Source organism: Phascolarctos cinereus, unplaced genomic scaffold (assembly GCF_003287225.1).
Source record: "Phascolarctos cinereus isolate Bilbo 61053 unplaced genomic scaffold, phaCin_HiC Scaffold_7;HRSCAF=346, whole genome shotgun sequence".
Classification (NCBI taxonomy): domain Eukaryota; kingdom Metazoa; phylum Chordata; class Mammalia; order Diprotodontia; family Phascolarctidae; genus Phascolarctos; species Phascolarctos cinereus.
Window position 1 is genome coordinate 137,745,945 of NW_027556180.1, and position 24,147 is coordinate 137,770,091.

The following is a 24,147-nucleotide window of genomic DNA, read 5'->3' on the forward strand; positions in this document are numbered from 1 at the left end:
AGCCTCTTTTTATAGCCTTTCACCTGGGCTATTTCAATAGCCTTCTTATGGTCTCTCTGATTCAAGACTCTTTCTTACTCAATTCCATCCTCTACTCAACTACTAAAATGATTTTCCTAAAGCACAGGTCTGATGGTATCATGCCCCTACTCAACAAAACCCAGTGGCTCTCAATTGCCTAAAATTGCAGATATAAATTTCTTTAGCATTGAAATATCTTTACAATATTCCCCCTTCTTACTTTTGTAGTCTTCTTACACTTGATTCTCCCAACATCCTCTATGATCCAGAGACACTAGCTTACTTACTACTCCTTTCCCACAACACATCACTTCCCAGTCTTTGTCTTTGCTCTGTTGTCTCTAACCAGAAGACTGTGCCTCTTTACCTCTACATATTTGAAATTCCTGTGTTTAATTTATAGCTTACTAGAATATAGGCTCCTCAAGATCAGGTTTGAATTTTGATTTTTCTTTGCATCCTGAGAACTTAGCACAATGTCTGTAACATAGTAAGTGCTTTTGAAACATGTCTTTTTATAGGTGGAGCCAAGATGGTGGAGAGGTCAGGAAGTTGCCTGAGCTCACCCCAATTTTACTTGGAAACAACATTAAACCAAGACTCTAAATGGATTTGAGTGACAGAACCTACAAAAAGACTGAGTGAAATAATTTTCTGGCTTAATGTCACTTAGAAGGAGTTTAGAAAAGGTCTGTCTCTTTTAGGTAAAAGGGGAGTGCAGTCCAGTGCAGATGGTGTCTGGGAAAGCCAGTGGGGGGTGGGTGGGTGGGGGTGGGGTGTCTAGCAACAGTACAGATCAGCAACTGAGGCCCCTCAGTGCTGGCTCAGCAGGCCAGTGGCACAGCAGGCCAGTTGTGAGACCTCCAGCCCCAGTGCAGAAGGCAAATTGCCAGCCCCATAAACCAGGCAACAAGAGGTGGGAGGAGGCTAGGCCACACCATTGCAGTGAGCAAGTCACCAGCACTTGAGGCCCCAGTGCACAAAGCCAATGACCAGGCTCTCTGGCCCCTAGCACAGGAAATTTAGGACAGTTCCCCCTGTATCCTAGGAGCAGAGCTCAAATTTAAAAGCTGCTAAATAGGCAAAAATATGAGCAAGAAGCAAAAAAGAACCTTGAGCATATAGAGCTTCTATGGTGACAGGGAAGATCAAAACAAACTCACAAGAGGAAAACAATATTAATATACGTACATCAAAAATAATCTAAGGGGGATATGAATTGATCTCAAGCCCAAAAAGCCTTTTTGGAACAGCTGAAGAAGTGTTTTAGAAGTCAAATAAGAGAGGTAGAAGAAAAATTGGGAAAAGGAATGAGAGATATACAAGAGAGAGTCAACAGCTTGTCAAAGGAAGGACTAAAATTAACTGAAGAAAACATTTCCTTAAAGAATACAATTGGTCAGATTGGGGGGGGGGGAATCCATTGAAGACAACAACTCCTCAAAAAGTAGAATTGGCCAAATGGAAAAGGATATACAAAAGCTAACTGTAAAGAATAATCCTTAAAAATTAGAATTCAGCAAATGGAAGCTAATGTCTCTATGAGACATCAAGAGTCAGCCAAACAAAATGAAAAGAATGAAAAAAATAGAAGAAAATATAAAATATCTCATTGGAAAAACAACTGACCTGGAAAACAGATCCAGGAGAGATAATTCAGAATTGTTGGACTACTTGAAAGCCATGGTCAAAAAAAGAGACTACACAGCATCTTTTAAGAAATTATCAAGGAAAACTGCTCTGATATCTTGGAACCATAAGGTAAAATAGCCATTAAAAGAATTCACCAATCACATCCTGAAAGAGATCAAAAAATGAAAACTCCAAGGAACATTGTAGTGAAATTCCAGAATTATCAAGTCCAGGAGAAAATACTGCAAGCAGCCAGAGAGAACAAAATTCAAATATTGTGGAGCCACAGTCAAGATTACACAGGATGCAGTACCTTCTACATTAAATGATCTGATGGCTTGGAATGTAATCTTCTGAAAAGCAAAGGAGTTTGGATTACAGCCAAGAATCAACTACTCAGCAAAACTGAGCATAATTTTTGGAGGAAAGATGAACATTTAATGAAATAGGGGACTTTCAATCATTCCTGATGAAAAGACTAGAGATGAACAGAGAATTTGATTTTCAAAGACAAGACTCAAGAGAAGCATGAAAAGGTAAACAAGAAGGAAAAAAAAACAACATGTTATTCAATAAGGCTAAACCGTTTATATCCCCGTATAAGATGTGCATATTGAATCCCATATGCTTACATGTAGCCCTATACAAATATGCATGCACATGAATGGATGTGCTCCTGTGCACATGTACAGTATTTGTATGTATAAACATACACCTCTATACCTGCATGTAGACGTGCATGTCTATACAGAATGTATTTTATAAATAGGTATATACACATATAAATATATTTATATGTATGTATAATGTATACATATATAATATATAAATATACATATATTATAATAATGTATAAGTATATAATATATAAATGCACATCTAATAGAATATATAAATGTATGTGTATACATACATAATATATGACATATACATATACACACACATACATATATTCATATGCATTCAATACCAGGAGTCCATCTAGAATCTTAATTCTCTGTCTGTCTCACTTAGTTTTCATCTATCTAGTATTGTTAATGAAGGCTTTTTGCTCACCATCCATTTGAATTCTGAAATATTTTCATATTTGTCCATTTTCCTGACATACTTTTCTATTACCTTCTGCTGTCTTGGGATCATGATTTTCTCTCTTTCCAGATTACTTTTTTCTTGCACATTCCCTTGAAAGTGTATCATTTCCAACATACCAAATGACAGAAAAAAAAATTCTCAAATCTTTTAATTTTCTCCCAAAGCAAGAAAATCACCTTTCAAGTAACACATATAGTTCCTCTAGAAGAAAGACAAATATTGCACAAACTCTGCAGGTAACTGAAACTGGTCCACTTCATTCCATATCTGCTGATTCCCAAATGGAACTACCATTATTTCTGACTCTTTTTAAAAATTCCTACTGCTGTTTGCTGTGGAAAACTGCAGCTTCATCACTTGGCAACAACCATTAGCCAAAACAACCCTGAGTTTGGACTCAGAAGACCTGGGCTTGAATGCTAATTCAACCATTAACTATCTATGTGACCTTGGGAATTTAAATATCCCTCCCGAATCTCAGTTTTTTTCTTTGTAAAGTGGAGATAGCAATACCATATCTACCTCATATCAATAAGGAAGAAGAAAACATTAAACTGCCTCCTAAGGTTTAGATTTAAGAAGTTTTAAGAATTAGATATAATGGTTTTCCATAAACGTATTTTGAAAAATGTATAAAAAAGTTATTTGTAAAAATCTACATACTTATCATCTTTATCTTTTATATAATAAGTGTCCTCATTTAGAGGTTTTTAAATTGTCATATGCAAATCTGGTATACTAACATATGTTGATTAACAGCTGGAAAGACTGCTTCATTGTGAGACATTTTGCTAAAGGCTGGGTGATATTCTAGATGGGGGAAAATGGAATGGGAAATTTGTATTTGTACAAAATTAAATTATTGATATAGAAAGTATTATACTAGCAAATAGGTTACACTCTAAATTTTTATTTGTAAGTTAATTACTTGAAATTCAGAATCTATTTTCCCTAAGACGTAATATTAAATACGATGGCTAGGGTTCCATGGTAGCATCCAAAATTCTGCTTAGTTGAACTATTGTACTTTCACATTGAAATAGATTAAAAAACAATATTATTGAAGTTCTTATAATTAAAAAGAAAAATAATAAAATAAAAAATGTGTTTTTCTTCTAATTTTTCTAGAATATTGGAACTTGAGGAAAAGCAGTTTTAATTAGAAATGTTTGATGAGATATCTTCTACAGTTTGAGAAGGGGAATCTAGATGTTTATAGTATTACTTTAAAACATCCAATTTTACTTAAAATCCTGTAGCTTTCTTTTTCCTCAATATTAGTATATAAAAATCTTATTTTCCTTTATCAAAATTAGGATCATTTTGATTAGGAATGCAAAAAGATAACAAAGGACTAAGTGGGGAATTTTCCTGAGATAATTGGAATAAAACTATAACAGAAAAGAAAGAGGTAGCTGTTAAAGAGTATATGTGAAAAAGGGATTGCCTAAAGAGATACTAACTGAGTGGGGACCATTCAAAGACCAAAACAAAGGAAAAAAAGAAAACAACAAACAAATCAGAATGCTTATAATCCTGAGGAAGGGAGAATTGCTAAAGACAAGAAAGGAGGTCATAAGGAAGAAGCTTAAGATCACTGGTAAGTGATAGTAAGCTGTCAATCTAAAATAGGTTACTCACTAGAATGGCTAAGGGAGTGAATGATGGTGAGAAGAGAATCTTGGTGTAACCTCTTTGTGCTTAGAGGCAAAAGATAGTGTGTAAACCAACCATTTATATGTGTAAAAACAACTAGACTGCTTACTGGCTCTTATGTTTTCTTTTTCTTTTTTTCATTTTATACCTTTCCCTTTAGATTACTCTCATAAAGACATAATTTAAAAAATATTTCAGTTGAGAGGGACCTTAGAATTGGTGATTGATTGAAAGCCCCTTCATTTTACAGATGTTGAAATAAAAACATAGCTTCAGCTGGCTAGCCACAGCTAGCTAGTGGAACAAGCTTAGTTTTCTTGATTCCCTGTATTTTTTAAAATCATATAATTTTTCCAAGACAACTTTGACTTCAAGTACACTGATTAGTATAGAACTAGTCATCAAACATCAGAGTTTTGGAAATTGAAAGTATTCGACAAATTTTACAAAGAATTCCTCTACTTATCTCAAAATGTCATGATGAACTGTGGTAAATATTGTACACCTATCTTTTGTAGAGATTTATAAAGTACACAGGGCAGCGTGATCCATTTAATTGCTGTTGAAACATCTTAGTATACTCTGACACAGTGAGCCCCTACAAAGTGAAACTGAAATGATGACATAGACCGTGGTTTATAAAGGAAGCTCACAAAGTACTCTTTGATATGACACCTTTCCAACCTCATGAGCTGGGGAAGCTAAAACCCTCACAGGCTTAGATGCCTACTGGAAAAGTGTAAAAGAATTGTGAGCTGGAAAAGACAGTTTTTTGAATTGTAAGTACTATTGAAAGAATAGACACATTGGAATATTATATCAAGAGTAGCAGTTGGTTTTAGCTTCAACTTTCAGACATCAACACACATTTGAGGAAGATGTTAAAGCTCTAGCATGATCAGTTGTTCTCTTCATCTCCTTTGGATAGATTATTTGAGGAGCAGGCAGTTTTCTAAGTCTGTGTCTTCACAGGAGACCATAATAGTTGGTATGTCATCTTTTGCCCATAAACAATGAAATTGAGATTTACACACAACACAAAACTTGGAAATAACCTGAGATCTGTAGAATTCATAGCTAAGTTAACATTTTAACTATTTACAAACAAGGAGACTGGCAGAGAAGATATTGAAAATGATAGTGTCTAAGAATTGCCTTTAATCTGTCTAAATGAGCATGTCAATAGCTGAAATCCCTAACCACCCACAAAAGTAGTGAAGAATGAACAGAAAGAAATTATCTTTAGCCCTTCTCATTAATACTAGATCATAAGGGACAAAACAAAACTTTCCACAGAGAATTATGCTTAATGATTATTAGTCTTACAAGATTTGTGAAATTGTAAATTTTCTGTTGAGGCAAAATATCCACATAATATGCCTGGAAAAGAGAAAAATAAATGACTTTTCCTCCTACTAATAGTTGTCAGAATTGAATCTAACAACATAGATAATGTAGGACTAGGCAGGAGTAGGGTAATAGACAGTAAAAAAGATTCATAGCTACTTTAGCATGATAATCATTAACTTAGGGAAGAGATGCAGAATAAGAATTGATTTATAAGAAAGCACAATAGTAGAATAGGGCATGTTTACTCAATTTATTGCCCGTCAGTAGGGAGAGGTGACAATAAAATTAAAGCAAAAATAATTTAATAATAAAATAAAAGGTGATGATATAAATAATATGTAATCAATAATAAATTAATAATCAATAAATAAAATTGTATATGGAATAAGCTAGAAATTTACAATGCTAGTGATGAGGTCTGGAGGTTTAAGGGTGCTGAAACTCCAAAATCATAACATGGAGGCCCTGCCCTAAAGAATTAGACCCAAATCTTCTTTCAGCCAGAGACAAAGTTTATTATGGATGGGCCATACAGGCCAGACTCTTAAGGAATCTGAATATTAGTCACCCCCGTAAGAACAAGGGGGCATGAGGAAATTTCAGTGTTTAAATGGGGGCCAGGATGGATTTTATATTCACTCAAATAATTTTGGGTGCTCAGAGGAAGGGCTGGGAAAAAGATGCTGAAGGTGGGGTGAGTTTAGGAAGAATTCTGATGGGACTGTCTGAGAGATTGAATAGACAATGGTAATAAATAATGAAGGGACCTGGAAGGAAGAGATTTAAATGGGGTCTGGATAAGATCAAAGGTAGGAAATATACTAGGGTCATTAGGTTTTCAAAGGTAGATAGGGAGGGTTGATAAGGAAAGGCCATTGAATGTAGCCTCAGGTAGCCATTTGAGGCCAGAATGAGGTCAAAGAAAGTTTAAAGGTTTTCTGGGGCCCATATCCAAATGGGACCCAAATTCTTTTTGGGCTGAAGGGCAGAGGCCTCAGCTTGGGCCCATACCCCATCACTTGGAATAGGGGAATATTCATTTAGGCTACTAAATTTAAACACAGGCATTTGCATTTAAATAATCATTTTACAACTCTTTTTAAATCCTTTTATACCCTGCTCACATCCTAACCTTCCATTTTTTTCATGTCTTATTCATCTTCAGGTTTTCTACAATCCAATCACAGTTGGCCTCCTTGCTATACCTTAGACAAGATACTCTATTCCTGACTCCATACATTTTAACTGTCTGTCCCCCATTCTGGAATTGTCTACCTTATTTTCTCTCTCCTGGCTTCCTGGACTTTATTCAAATCTCATATAAAATTCGACATACTGAAAATGGACCCAATTAATGCTATTCCCTGCCCTCTGAGATTATCTCCAAGTTATCCTGTAAATGTTTCATAAATACTTATTCACTTCCTTTTTCATAAGGTACTTAAATAAATCAATTGGCATATTAGATTTAAAGACTTCAATCATAATCAATTTAGTGTTCTCACTATGAGCTAAAATAAGTAGAAGAGTCACCAGTAATGGCAGGTTGTAAGTAACACCTCCAAAAAACATTATTTTCTAATAATATCTGTTTGTTCATGTGTTTGGGCACAGTGGCACTGAATGATTGAAATGACATCGTTTGAATCCTGGTGGATTTAAAATTAGAAATGAAAAAATCAATCAAATAATTGGTTAATTTTTCTGCAAGATATTAGCAACCAGTTTCACCACTGAATTGGATTATTTTGTTTCTTTATACATGCAGCTCAAAACTGAATTTTTTTTAATAGTTATAGGAAGTAGAGAAAAAGGGGAAAGTGTAGTTTTTTTCCTTGCACAAAAGGATTTTTTTTTCCTAGAAAGGAAAAAGAATAGGAATCTTTATCACAAACATATACTTAGATCAAAGGATTTTGGTTTGAATCTTCATTTGCCGCATACTACAGTTTCTATATGAGCTTGGGAAGTTATTTAAACCTCTCGGGTAGCATATTTTTTTCATCAATATAAATGAGAAAGTTAAACTAGAAAGATCCTAAAGTCTCTTTTATCACTATATGATGAGAAATAGGGGTGGGATGATAGCTAGTATTTATATATCACTTCAAAGTTTAAAGTGGTTTACAAATATTATCTCATTATAACCTCATAACTACTTTGGGAAGAAGGTGCTTTTATTACCCCCATTTTACAGATGAGGAAACTGAGGCAGACAGCGATTACTTGCCTAGGGTCACACAATTAGTAAATATCTGAAGAAATATTTGAATTGAGTCTTCCATACTACAAGTCCCCTATTCTATCACGTGACAGCATCCAACTATTAGCCTCATTCCAAGAGGTTGCCATGATTGAAGTAAGAATATTTGGAGTCATTTTGAATTCTTGTTTTAATTTATCTGAAAGATATTGATTTTACACTTATAATCAAAAACACAATTTTTTTAAACTGGCAAGCAAATTGGGAGGAGGCACAATGAGCAATGTCATGATATTCTTCCATGGGCTCACTAGCCTTTTAAGGGATATCACACATAACCTCAAAATATTTAGTAACATACTTTCTGCACTTTAAACAACTGAACTAATTAGTACAAAGACAAGTCTTTCATATTCTACTGCTGAACATATTTTGAAGCTCAACTCATATTTGATTAAAGCTCTATTAATCATTATTAGAGACTTCTTCATGTAAATGAAGTAATAATTAACTCATTTAGCATATAATTATGTCTTAATTGAGCACCAACAGGTTCATAGAATTGTTAAATAGTTTTCAGGGTAAAATCATATCTATGCCATCAGGAAAGTTTTATGTACATTTTGCCTATTAAACTTTAATTCTTACCTACTTGGAATATTATTTATTAGCTCATTATGTTTTTATTTTGTCTTTCATCATTAACCTAGTTTTTTATTTAGGTTTATTATCACACATTCTGGAAAAAAAAATGAAAGTAGTAGCTATCATTAAGTAATGCTTTACATGTAGGTATGTATATATTCATCTGTTAAGAAAACAAGGCTCTCAGAAACTATCAGGCCACTTGAATGTGTCTTACTTGAATGCAGTGTTATCAATACAATCATACCTATGGGTGGGACCACGAATATTTTGCCACAGGATAATCAGATCTGTACAACTTCTCTGATTTCTCTTTACTAATGATTTGGATAATTGAGTTTAATCACTGTTCACTGTTGTGATGGTCTTTGTGATAACTTGGAGCACTTCTTCCTCAAAAAGAAGTAGAGACTATAAGAACAACTTCAATCTAAAAATAATTTCCCCTACACTATCAATTTTGAGGAGGCAGATAAATATAATTCCACTCCAGCACCCCCTCTTTATGGACATCATAATGTGTTTGTCTTTGTGGCTCCACTCCCTGGGTTCCCTCCAGGCAAGTCTCCCTTGAAGAAAGGTGGATGCTTCCCTACCAGCCTCATTTAGAAAAACCCATGTGGACATAAATAGAACCAACACAGACAACACACACACACACACACACACACACACACACACACACACACACACACACAGAAACACAAACACCCCCACCCCCAAGATTTGTATTTTACATGAGGAGCAAAAAAATTAATTAAAGTTCCTACACTCCTAAGTTCCTTGGAACATTCCTCTGTACCTTCAGTTATTAACTTCTCAGCACACTGCCTGTTTGCCTTTTGTGTTAGGACACCATGGATCTGAATCCAGGGGCTCTTAAACAAAGTTTTATACAGCAGTTTCCTTCCACCCTTTTCTTTCTATAACTGTTTTTCTCGGATGAGATTCATCAGTAATCTGAAATTTTCTGCCAATGACCTAATGCAAATAGCAGCTACTCTCAGCAGTTATGGGTAGTAAGTATCTTGAAGAAATCCAAACTTTTTCCCACTAGTCAGATTTTGGCTACTAGAGTCTTATACTTACACTATACCAGTTATTATTATTATTATTATTATTATTATTATTATTATTATTGCAAAAACTAAATTATTTAATTTTTGCATTTTCTCTTTTCTAAATTGATGATTCCATTTAAATTTTTATGCCCTGAATGATATGTTTTATTCCCTGTAAGTCCTTATTGTACATCAGACAGAAAGGCCAATTGATTAGAAAACAAGTTTAGAGCAAAATTCAGAAGATACTATTTAGAAATGATAGACTGACATTTTCAAAAGAAATCCAAAATATAAAAATTCAATCACAAAAGTTTTACTTTAAGCAGCCCTCAGGGTTGGGAAGTTTGCTAATACATTGAACCAAAATCTACCTCTCTGCAATTGCTAACCATTTATCCTAGTTATGACAAGTGGTTATATATTCTTCACTTAGAATTTCTTTTGACAAAGTCATTACTAAAGAGATATATTGTCTAGAACAGGGGTCGGGAACCTGCAGGCTCAAGGCCATACATGGCCTTCTAGGTCCATGGGTACAGCCTTTTGAATGAGTCCAAGTTTTACAAAACAAATCCTTTTATTAAGGGGATTTGTTCTGTGAAGTTTGGTTTCAGTCAAAGGGCCAAAGATCTAGAAGGCCATGTGTGGCCTGGAAGCCATAGGTTCCCCACACCTGGTCTACAACATAAGGGATAATAAACTCCTGATTCAGACCTAGTATGGAGTTCTATTTTCAGGAAGGAAAGAGGGGAATGAGGGAAAGGAGAAGGAAGAGAAAGAGTGAGACGTGGAAGGGTATAGGAAATAAAAAGGGAAGGAATAAAATAAAGAAGGCACTATGTAGAGTAGATAGTGGTAAGTAAAAAGGAGTTAAAAAAAGAAGGCAATATGGTTGAAGGGAAGAAATTCGTTAAAAGGGTATTCAGGCAGAGCAAGATAGTTCTATATGTTACTCAAATATTATTGTATTGGTTATGAACCATTTTCATTTTTGAAAACTTTTAAAAGTATCCAATCTAAATTTTGAATATATAAAAATATTGGTTTCTTTTGGAATTTTCAATATAATGTCATTGATCAAATCTCTAAAATGTTTTCAAAAGAATGATAATGATCAAAAATTTTTTTAAAAAAGATTGCTAATTTAATATTTAACTTGTCATATTGAAGGATCAGTTTCCATGTTGTTATATACTGTAGCAGAATAAATGCTGTCTTATGCAACAAACACAGGACTCCTATTAACTCCAATTTAAATCAAACTGACAGTTTTCACTAACAATTTTGTTATGAAAACAAAACATTCTCATGAAAAATGATTAAAGTAAAAGTATATCAGTTAAAGTCAGTGCCAACTGTATACCTGCAGCCTAAGATGTGATTTGACTTTACCCTACCTGGATACACAATAGATTATTAGTTTCTCATTTTTTTTTAATCTGCATGATAACAATGTAGCTGACATACATCACCAAATAGCAAAAGGAAAATAAGGTCATTATTGGTACCCTGAGTTTGCTGAAGATAGCTATCAGTTCATCACTACTATTTGTCTTTCTTCTTTCCATGAATAATTCTTAGCTTGGTGCTTAAACTGAACAGTAAATATCTAAAGATAGGAAAACCTTGAGAACAAAAAGCTATGAGTTATGGCTATCAAGCCTCCCAAGCCCTCCCCACCCCCAAAAAATAATGGGGATTAGTTTATTTAATAAAGTTTGTTTGAGCCTCATTATCCAGACTTCGGGGGTACTGAATATTAGAGCAATGAAAGTGATTACATCCCAGCCTTACAGTTTTGTTTTTATATGTTCAGTCCCTAGCTCTGAATAGATTCTGGCCCCAGATAGACTCTTGCTCCTGATGGACCTTTTAACACATATTTTATTCTTAAAGATTCTGAAATGTATTAACATGTATTGGGAAAAGGACATATGAATTTTGGGTCATTACTACTAGCATGTTGTTGTTACATATGAATATTATGCAAGCTGTGCAAATTGAGTTTGTTCTCAATATCAGGGATGGGAGAGAACTTCCTGGCAATCTATCAGCATGTCTATAAAAAAATTAATTGAAAGATTTCTAAACTCAGAAAAAGTACATTGCTGTATGGAGTAGCGAAACGCTGTTTATTATTCCACGTTTGGCAGTTATGTGATCTATTTCATGGTTATATAATGATTGTTACACTATACCTCATTATTCCCTCATTACTTCAGCAGGCAAATTTATAAATTGTATCCTATTGCTATAACCTATAGATAGATAGATAGATAGATAGATAGATAGATAGATAGATAGATACTAGAATGAGCCAGTCAATCTGATGGAGATACATGTGACTTTAAAATCTATATTTATTTATTCCTAGTTTGAGCTGTATTTCTCAGAACTTTTAAATCAGAGATTTAGAACACAAGGGGAGAGTTAATATCAACTTATGTAATGTTTGAATTTTGCAGAAAAAGGAAGGCAATATCTAGGTGTGCTGTTATTTGTCCAACATCACTCACTTATCGTTAAGCAGTCTGGCTGGAATTTGAGTGCATGTTTTTGAATAGAGAGGCAATGCTTTTTTCACAATCCCTCTGTGAGGGACTGCCTTGTCACGGTTATGCCTGTTGTCCTATAGTAGCAGAATGCAGTTGGCAAGGAAAGATCAAGACCATGAGTTTGATTAGAATGGACATAGATCCAAGTTGTGGATAGCAATGGTCTCTAAGGATAAGTTTATTACAGGAAAGAGTGCATTAGCATCGTAAATTCAGCAGAGTCCAAAAGATCAGGGCAGGTCTGAAGGAGCTGGCAAATTAAGAATTATTTGAGTAAATTGGGTGGATTAGGTTCTGAGAGAACACTAAAGGCCGGGGAAAACTGTCTGAACCTAAGATTTGAGGCCTAAGTGGAGCTCATAAACTCAGAAATAGTACAGGACAAACCAATCAATACAGGCAATTGCACTCCCTCTCCCTTTCTCTCTCTCTCTCTCTCTCTCTCTCTCTCTCTCTCTCTCTCTCTCCCCACACCCCACATATGACTATTTGACCTTAGGACAAAGGCTTTCCATTCTTATTTTATGATCTCCACTGAAGACTGTTGAATGTTTCTTTGCAGGAAGAAGCAGATCTCTGCATGTGTTCATGAAACAGAAGCAGAGGATGGGTTAGTTTTTTTTTTTAAGGGAATATTTATGCTTTCTAATCTGTCTTCCAAGAAAATTGTCTTCTCTGAGGATAAAAGGCGACCTAGACATTGGGGAGAAGAAATCCATAATGTTCATAGCAACAGACTAAAGAAATAAGACAGTTGAGTTGGCTTATGATTTGCTAAATGGAAAGGACTGGAAACAACATAAAAAAAAAATAACCCTAGAAACCATATTTGTTTACCCAACAAAGTATATGAGAGTATAACAAATGCTCCTGGGCATTCTGCTTTTAATCACTACCCTACTGTACAAAATCCAATGGCTTGTTTTGGTCTACTTTGGATAGATTATGGACTATTGTTTAACTTTTAAAGTTCTTTACAACCTGACCCCAGCCTATCTTTCCAGGCTCATTGAATATTACTCCCCCTTCCACACTCTGCAATCCAGACAAACTAGCCTTTACTATTTTGCTTACACACTACTTTGTCTCCAAACTCTTCCATTCCTTTACAATGACTGTCTTCACTGTGCCTGAAATGTCTTCCTTCTTGTTGTTCAGTCATTCAGTTATGTCTGACTCTTTGTGACTCTGTGGACCATACTGCCATGGACTTTTCTTGGCAAAGATACTACAGTGGTTTGCAATTTCTTTCTCCAGTGAATTAAGGCAAACAGAGGTTAAATGACTTGCCCAGGGTCCCACTGCTAATAAGGATCTCAGGCTGAATTTGAACTCAGGTCTTCCTGACTCCAGGTGTAGTACTCTATGCACTGAGACTTCTAGCTTCCCGTTTTCATCCTTACTTCTGCCATATAGAATCTCTTTCTTCAATGTATGATTCCTACATAAACTTCTATATGAAGTCTTTCCTGATGACCACAGCTGATATTTTCCCTCTTTCTTAAACTACATTGTATTTAACCTCTTTGTATAACTTTCTTTATATTGGTTCTCAACATATTTATAGATGTACTTGTTACACACCTTTTCTCCTGGATCAGAATGTAACTACTTACAAGCAAGAATTATTTGTTTAGTATCTATGTCACTAGTGCCAAGCACAATATCTAGTACATAGTTGGTGTACTGTACTTTTTAACTATTTGATTAGTTTCAAAATCAACAAATCTAATAGAGAAAATTAAAGTAAAAACAATGTTATTTACTATTATATGTTAGATGAAAATAAAGGAAAATAGTTACTTTTTACTTGATGCTATTTGAACATGAAACTGAAGAGACTTTTTATTTCTTTATTTTTTTTTGCTTGTTTTTAAGCAAATGGGGTTAAGTGACTTGCCCAGGGCCACACAGCTAGTGTCAAGTGTTTGGTCTGATGCTGGATTTGAACTCAAGTCCTCCTGACTTCAGGGCCAGTGCTCTATCCACTGCGCTACCTAGCTGTCCTGAAGAGACTTTTTAAAAAAAATATTTTATGACTTCCCCATGGCTTTCAGAAAAGACAGTATTCAGGATAAGAAAACAAGAAACTCCCAAATCGATGGGAAATTAGTGAGCTGCCTGTAGAGCAAAGAAGAGCAGATATATAACCCCTATTGCTGAAGAGGTAAAAGGATGAAAATGGTAAATTAGAGATTAAATTTTTGCTCAGCCTTTGCTAGAGTAATCCAATTTAGTTTTAGGTCTCACTATTCAAGTAAGATATGGAATCTTTTGGCAATTCAGGGTTTCACAAATAGGGCTCGTTTTTTAAAAAAAAGTTAAATGAGAATTGGATGTATTTAGCTTGGAGAAGGGAAGGTTGAGAGGCAATGCACAAGTTTCACAGATGGAATATTTGAATTTAGATTAAACATCTCCTAAATTTCCTGTTGGCAGGATTAATGAGGCACTGAAATTCATTGCCAACAGATGTTATAGTTTGTCCTTCATTTTCTATTTTTTTTTCAGAAAGAGCAGACAGCCATCTTTGTGGGATAATTTAAGTCTCTTTCAAGGTCCTGTTTAGTCTCATAATTCTGTAAATTAGGGAAGCATGTGTTTTTCTTCTGATGACACCTTTCCATAATAATTTTTGACAAATATGTCCTTCGGCCATTGAGTTATAGTTCAATTAAGGCTTTTAACATATCTTTCTACTTGAAAATAATAAACAAATTATGTACTCAGCACTATTTATAAGTGGGATATTAAATGAACATTAATCAAGATTTTTCTCCTGTGAGCTTCAAATACATTTGAAAATATTCTGAAATGAACATATTTTGATAGCTTTAAACAAGTTGCCTATAGAAATATGGGAACAAATTTATTAAAAGCTAAGCTATTGGGTTCTTTTTTAAGTCTAATATTTTGTAAAATCATTAATGAGCTATAGCACATCTGTTTTTACAGTGGTACATTGCACAACATACATATCGCTCTGATAAAACATTGTTTTTTTTGATAGGACTCACTTTTTGGACACAGAGCTTTAATAGTTTACTGATATTTTAAGAAATAGGATTAACATTTTGTAATTCAGACAGGAACATTCAGTACCTTCAGATACTTTAGGAGCTACACATTAAAGTATTAACAATCCATTTTAACTAATGTGGAATGTATTTTAAGCAAAGGTAATAATAAAATTTATTCATCACAGAAAACCAAGGTGTATACATTGCTATCCTCACCACAACCCTGTGAGCAAATTGGGCAAGTGTTTTTATTTTAATTTTACACAAAAGTAAACTAAGGCACACAGAAGTAAAATGACTTGGCCAAGGTCATAAAATGGATACTCTTGTTACTGTAAAGCTCATAACCCTTGCTTATTTTTGAAATATTCCTTTGTATCAAATTAATTTATGAATGTCAGTGTTGAATTAGATTGTAATCTACAATAAGTCAGGAAGTATAACTGTGAGCATTTACAACTTTTAGCACAGTGCAATGGTGAGTTAAACATTTATTGTTTTGGATCAAGAATGATGGTGGATGAAGATGATGCTATTGGTGGTATTGGTGGAGATGATAATGATGCACTAAACTTTTCATTTAAATTTCTTATAATCAGGAACTGGTAGGTAAACCACATCTTCCTGAAGGAGGTAAATATATCATCTCTACTTTATTCCATTTTATTTTCAATTCGATTTGCTTTTCTAAATTTGAGAAATGGCCATTTGGACCACAGTGCAACTTGTACTACAAATCCCTAATCTGAAGTAATTTCTATAAAATTGCTTAGATACTGCAACAAACCTTTGAACAAAGCATTTTTTATGCAATTGAGGTTAACTGATTTGCCTAGTAAGTGTCAAGTGTCTGATTTGAGGTCGCATTTGAACTTAGGTCCTCCTGACTCTAGGGCTGGTGCTTTATCCACTGCACAACCTAACTGCCTGAACAAAGCATTTTTAACAAAAGAAAAAGCCAAAACAAAATTTAAGGCACCCACAACACTGACAGTGGGTACTAGTGCCCTGAGCCTATCAATTCCTTCTGGATGTAGCATGTCCCCTGAGGAAATGCTATTGGGGTCAGGCCAGGTATCTTCTATGTGCCATCTGTGCCAGCACAAAGCAACTTCCACCTTCTGTTGCCAGACCAATCTTCCATCTGGGACATGGAGAACCTCTAGTGCAAAGAAGAATGACCTCTTTTAATTCAGGCCTCCCATCTCCTCCTGTATCTTTCCTTTGAGGGTAGAGGAATACTGCCAACCACTCATTGATTAGCCTTCTCATATCTGGTCATACCTTTAACATTCTAGTGACTCTGGACACCTATAGACCATGCAAACCATGTTCCACACCCCTTACCACAGGATTCCTTGTTCTATCCCCATCTACTCCCTAACCCTAAAGTTTCACCCTACCTCCACTCGGTCCTTTTACTACGTGTTCTGCAACACCAATTTCATAGATGCCAAAACAAAATTAAAAAAAAAAAACTAAACCAAGAAAACCCCCACCTCAATTTCATCTTAAATTTTTCTTCTCTAACCTTTTCTCCATACTACCTCTTACTGAAACCTGGTTTCCCCTTCATGACACATTTTATCTGACAAATCTTTCTGGTACCACTATCCCACTGTCTAAAGTAGCTCTTTCAAAACTTTTCATCCCCCATCACAATTCTCATAGCTTCTTCTCCCTTCACTCCCTCAATTCTCCTCAGCTCATTGGTTGAGGCAGGGAATTTGGAATACACCTTGCCATCCATTGCCACTTCCAGGTTCTCCTCCTTCCTCTATCATTCAGTAACTTCTTTTTTCTTTAAGGTTCATAGTATTTACATTTACAATCCAGTAAAAATCCTAAGCACTATTGTCTTTAGAACCCCAGATTACTCCCCTTCTTTCTTCAATGAGTTAAATATCTGCCTCAAGTTTTTTCTCCCTTCCCTAATTCCTGCTCTCAGAATAGGGGACTTCAGCATACATATTGATTCTCTGTCAAATACATTATCCACTCAGTTCCTCTATTTATTCATCTCTCATGAACTGCTCTTCCACCCTCCCTTAGCAACGCACTTGATCTTACCATGACCCATAGATATACCACCTCTAAGTTTAAGAACTCTGAAAGCCCCTTATATGATCATAATCTATTGGTTTTAACTTCTGCCTTTGCTTATAAAACTCTAATTTTCATCCTTACCAGGACCTCCACTCCCTTGACTCCTTAATTATTTCCCAGATCATCTTCCCAACACTAACCATTCTCTCCTTTTCTCCCCATCTTGAATCCTTGGTGAACTAATTCAACTCTATGTGGTTCTCTTCTCTTGAATCTCAAGCCCCTTTTTCATATTGCCAGTTATGACCAGCAAAGTACTTGGAACACTCCAAATATCCATTGTCTTTACTCCTATATATGGTTGGTGAGATAAAGATGGAGAAAAATCACACAACCATTCTGACTGGGTTCACTACAAATGTATGTTATATAACTTCAACTGAGCCTACAATGCTACCAGGCAATCCTACTATACATCACTATTTTATTCTCCAAAGCAGATTTTCCAAACCTTTTCATCCTCCTCAAACACCCCATAGCTTCCCCTCCCTTCAATCCATTAACTAATAACCTCACACTATATTTTACTGAAACAAAGCAAAACCTGAGGCCATTTACCATGGACTACATCTTCTCCCCTTTCCCTCAGCTTCTTTTACTGAGGGTCCTTATGCAATTTTCTCCTCCTTCACCTCTATCTCACGTGATGAAGTGGTTTTATGCCTTACCAAGGCTAATCTCTCTACTTGTTCAAGCAATTCCATCCCTGCATGCAAACCTATCAGCAGGCTGTTACAATAATCCAGGCATGAGATCATAAAGGTCTGAACTATGATGGTGGTGGAGTCAGAGGATAGAAAGAGTAATGTTTGAGAGATATTGCAAAAATGAAATAGACAAGAATTGGGAACAGTTTTGATATGGGGGATTAGAGAGATAGTGATGAATCCAGGATGACTCAGAAGTTTCAAATCTGAGGGATTGTGAAGTATGGATTTGCCTTCCACAGTACTAGAGAAGACAGGGAGAGAAGGTTTAGGAAGAAAGATAATGAGCTCAGTTTTGGACAAGTTATGTTTAAGAAGTCTACAGGACATCCAATGTGAGATGTTTGAAAGGCAGTTGGAGATATGAGAGTGGAGACCAGCAGAGAGATTAGGACAACATAGGTAGATTTAGAATCATCAGCATAGAGAGAGTAATTAAATCTATGGGAACTGAGAGACCACCAAGTGAAGTTATGTAGAGAAAGAAGACAAAAGGATCACAGACAGAATTTTGAGAGACATTTGTAGTTAGAGGGTGTGATTTGGAATATTATTCAGCAAAGGAGAGGACAAAGGAGACAGAGAAGGTCAGATAGGTAGGAGGACAACCAGGAGTGGTGTTCTGAAAACCTAGAGAGAAGAGAGCATCAAAGATGAGCAAGTGATCTACAGTGTCAAAAGGAGAGTGAGGATTGAGAAAAGGCCATTGGATTTGGCAAGTAAGAGTTTAGTAGTAACTCTGGAGAGAACAGTTTTAGTGAATAATAAAGTCAGGAGCCAGAATGTAAAAAGTTAAGAGGAGAGTGAAAAGAGAAGAAATGGAGGGACCCATTAACTTTCTGAGAAATTTAGCTAAAAAAAGCAAAAGAGATTTTTTTGGGGGGGTGTTCTCTGTGTCTGGAATGCTGTCCCTACTCCACTCTAATGACTTTTCTATCTTCCTTTAAGTCTTCCCTATCTTTTCTTAATTCCCTTGCCTTTCCTGTTAATTGTTTTCTAATTTATCCTGAATATAGCTTGCCTTGTATGTATTTGTTTATATTTTGTCTCCTTGAGGAGTAGTACTGTTTTGTTTTTGTATCTTTAGCACTTAGCACAGTGCCTGGCACATAGCTGGTACTTAACAAATGTTGATTGGATGCTTATAGCTCCTTCGTGTATTTAAAAGGCAATTATGATGAAAAAGGACTGGCTTGTTCTGCTTGGCCACAAAAAAGGATAAATGGATGGAGGTTTCAAAGTCAGAAGTATAGATGGTCTGAGTAAAACTTTTTTTTTGCATTGTATTCTCATAAAGTTAATTGGGATGCCTTGAAAGATAATGGGCTCCTCCTCAGTTCAATTGTTCAAGCAGACCTGGAATGGATAACTAGATGATCACTCTTTGGAACTCTTGTTCCAGCTACTGTAAAGGGAATTCCTGTTCAAGTGGTTTGGAGTAGATGGCTTTAGTGGTCCTAACCCTCTTTGAACTGATGATTCTGTGAATTTAATATTCCTGTACTTTGATAGTACGATTAGTCTCTGATCTCACATTGTTACTGAATACTTTAAGAATGCAGTTCCAAACCAATCAACAGACTTTCATCTTGTGTATCTATCGTCAATGTCTTCCTATAAGTCTGCCACATGGAGAATACCCAAAATGACATACGGTATTCCTTGGTTCTGTTGATGTTGCATAGATACAAATGAAGCATCCAGTGCGCCCATTGGTTACCCTTACTCTCTCTATATGATTGCTCTATCTTCTCTTGTGATCATATATGATCATATACATCTCTTGGATAACAACCTTTATACCACCTTCCTTGCTCAATTCTTGGTTCAGAATGTACTGAATCCAAATCTAGCACATTGTATTTTTTTTCATTTTTCTATGGACAATTTGAAATCTTTAACTTTTTAGACACTATATCATTTCATGATATGAAGGCATCACTAGAAGAATATTGTTGCTAAAAAATGAATCTCTGCTGCAGGGAGAAATTTGGAACCACATAAATCAATATATGATTTCCCAAAGACAATGCTATCTGTTTTCCTTCTCAATCCATTTTAGACTCATGTATATATCCACCCAAGATAGATTTCCAAAGCATATTCACCAACCCTATGAATTTTCCATCGAATTATATGGCATAATCAAGAAAACAGGTATTCTTAATTCACTTTAAAAAATTCCTAGTATGGATAAATTAGGGTCTGGTAAGTGATTGTAGAAATCATTTAGGAGAAACTGCAACATTCTTAGACTTGAGGAACTCACCATAAGGCCATCAGAAAACAGGATATATGCAGAACCTAACAATTTATGAGGAATCCATCTTGTATTCAAACTTTTCATGGATTTTTATTTATGATGGAGGCAAATGCATTTAACATGTATACATTTCCATACTTTCTGTATCATTTCATACCAGTTATCATAGTGACATGGACTTTGTTGTTGCATTTGTCAAGGAATCTTGCATGATTTTTATGTATGCATGGGGAACATTAAATTTTTAAATGGTAAATATTGATATAATTTGAAGTTTTATAAAATGTTTTATAAAGCTCATTTGAATTCATGTGAGCCATAGAACACTATAGTCTGAAGAACTGAAATTGAGAATTATGCAAAAAAGAAAAGGATAGCACATGGCAGGCATGAAATTGTTACAAGGAATCACCAAGAGCAGTAGCAGTGTGCAGACCTTTGTCAAAGAAACATAATTGAAAAAAAAAATGGTTCAACCCATACATAGTCAGGATAGGAAACAAACATGTGAAGAACATCAGAACATGATTAGGTGTTAGGTCTGTGGTAAACAGAAGGGAGCTCAGGAACAAGTGTTGTGCAGGCTATGGAGTCATGGATAGGTTCTTTTTTTTTTTACATCATTGGAAGGAAAAAACCTCATTAATGAGATTGCAAATCCACATAAGGGCATGCCAAATACAAGATATTAAGCACTAGATGTTTTAAAATTCAATTTAATAGATGTTACATGCACTAAAACAGAGTCTTACTGGAGAAAAACATTAATATAAAATGGGCATTTTATTCCTCTCCCGAGGGTTATGCTAACTTGGGATTAATCAGATTAATCAGATTAAAATTGATAAATAATATGCACCTATCTTTCTGTAAAAACTGCCCTATGAATGTCAGATTATAAGGAGAATTGAAATGTATAAAAAATAATTCTGAAATGAGTTGCAAAGCAAATAAAAGTTACAAACAAAAATAAGAGATTGATACATTTATTCAGACTGAAAAACAAGGAAAATGCAATTACAAAAGTCGATTGAGATGTTTAAAGAGAGGTAAAAAAATAAGGACTCAAAAAACAAACAGTGCTTTTAGGCCAATTGCAAATGGTCCAGATAAAGCCAGAGGACCTTTACTGTCAATTGTTATAGATACATAATAGCATATTTTAACGTGGCAGAATAAATGCTGAAAGTGCAATGAATCAACATGTGAAGAGAAAGAAAGACCAAATGATCCACCTTATATTAAAAACAATTCATAGGATGAGATTTATTTTAGACTTTTCTGTTTGACATTTCTCACAGAAAATACCACACTGTTGCTCCTGGTGTTTTGTGATATTCCCGTTTATCTCTAATATTTGTGTAAATGGCATTTATATTACTTAAGCATGGAGAAAACTATGCATGTATGTGTGTGTGTGTGTGCATGCATGCACACACACAACACTTTTTTTTTCTTTTCCAGGCTGGGAAAAGATGAAGCATGTTAATTCTGCGACTCCACATGTATAAAGTAATGTCATACTATAACGACAGGGAATTCTAGGTCAGAGGGAAGTAGAAATCAAATTAATACACTTAGAACAGTAAGTTCAATGAATATTCTTGGTGGTCTCCTCTGTGTTGGATTTCAATTTCCAAGATTGCCTTAAATTATTTCCCTGGTAAGAATAACATGTCACATATACAAACATATACAAAATGGTTTGCTATCTTATCATTGAATATATTGGTTAGTTGAATCCTCAAAAGAAAATGGTATTTTCTCTCTTATCATGCTGTTGATTGTTTTCTCACCAAGATGTCCCTCCCTGCACACCCTATTTGAGGAAACTAGGATATTAAACTTTTTTTTCAGATAAATCAACAGCAAGAACTGCATAGATTTGCTTCACCAGCCCAATATGTGTATCAGTTACCATCGCTATCAGTCACTTGCCATTTTATTGTATTTTCTTCTTATGTACCTGCTTCCATGGGATCTACTACTTACCACTTAAAAACATTATTCTGAGTGGAGTCCAGTAATGTTTCAAATTACTCATGAAATTTTAAAGTTCCTCAACTGCTTTGGGAAGTTTGGATCACATAAATTATGCCTAGCTAATGATAACAATTGTTTAAAAGAGCTAATGTGCAGGCTGTCTAAGAGGAAAACATGAAATCAACAACTAAAAACAAAACAAAACAACATTGTAGATAGATTGTAAGCCTCAGGAAAAATTAGGCTAACATACTATCTCAAGCACTTTTAAGTTGTATGAAGTTGGTCCCTTAACCTCTGAATATGCTTATCTGTAGATTATGAGCTTGGGAGAATAGTAGTATTTTCAATAATAATCGAAAATTGAGAAGAGAGGAATGGTTGGAAAGAAAGATTATGTGTTTTTTTGTTTGTTTGTTTTTAAAATATCCCAAACACAACTTATTTTGTTTTTACCCAAACTCTCTTCTCTTTCCAAGTTTCCCTATTATTATATCTGGGGACCCTATGCTCTCAGTTACCTATATTTCCAATCATGGTGACATCTTCCACTCCTTACTCTCACTCATGTCACATACCTAATCCTGTACCAACTCTTTTTCTACCTTCCCAGCATTTCTCCTACATGCCCCTTTCTCTCCATTTATACAGCAACAACCTTAGTAAAGATCCTTATCACTTCTTATAAGGCATATGTGTGTGTCCTTGTGTGTGTTTGTGTGTGTGTGTGTGTGTGTGTGTGTGTGTGTGTGTGTGTGAGAGAGAGAGAGAGAGAGAGAGAGAGAGCGCTCACCCCTCATACCAATTACCAGGAGTCTCAGCATATTAATTCCATATTTAGTGTGGACATTCAAATATTTTAGCACATTACAACTCAGAATAATCAATCACAAGCATTCCATCAGCCTTAGCACCTCTGGTAGCAGCAAAGGTAAAGTGTACCACTAGGCCTGGCACAATAGCCATGTAACAGATCTTCCTACTTCAAGTATCTCCCTACTCCAATTGATTCTCTAGGATCAAATATTAAGGCTGACTTGGTTTGGCACTGAAAACTCTTTACACCCTGACTCCACATATTTGCAGACTTCTTATACTTTACTCCTACCGTAAATGCTACAATCCAGCTCTAGTAGCCTAATTTTTCCCCTCCAACACAACACTATTTCTCAGGCTTTGCACTGGCTTTTTCCCAATTTTGGAATACTGTCCCTCCTCACAAGCACTTTTTAGAATCCTTGGTTTCCTTCAAGAGTTACCTCAAATATGACCATCTGTAGGTCAGTCCTTTCAGTTAGTACTACTTTGCCTTCTGAGATTACTTTCCACCTATTGTGTGTGTATGTATGATTTTTTTCTTAATGTAGACAGTTACTTCCATTAGAATTAAGGATTAGAAAGTGAGGTCTTTGAAGGTATGGCCTTTTTTAAAAAAAAAAATTGGCTTTTTTTGTATCCTTAGTGATCACTATAATGCCTGATACCTAGTACATACAGACAGACAGATAGACATACACATATATACACACACACACACACATTAAAAAAATCTTTCTTGAGTGCTTCCTCTGTAGCAGACACTTTGCTATCTGCTGGAACACAACTACAAAATTCAAACAGTAAAGATGCTTTTATTCTTTTGGGTTGAAGCAACACATATACGTGTAAGTAAAACAAAATGTATAAGGAATATATATATATATATATATATATATATATACATATATATGTATGTGTGTGTGTGTGTGTGTGTGTGTGTGGTGTGTGTATATATATATGTATATATGTATTAAATTCTAAGTACAGGGCACTAGTAACTGGGTGACCAAGAAAGGCCTCTTGTAAGAGGT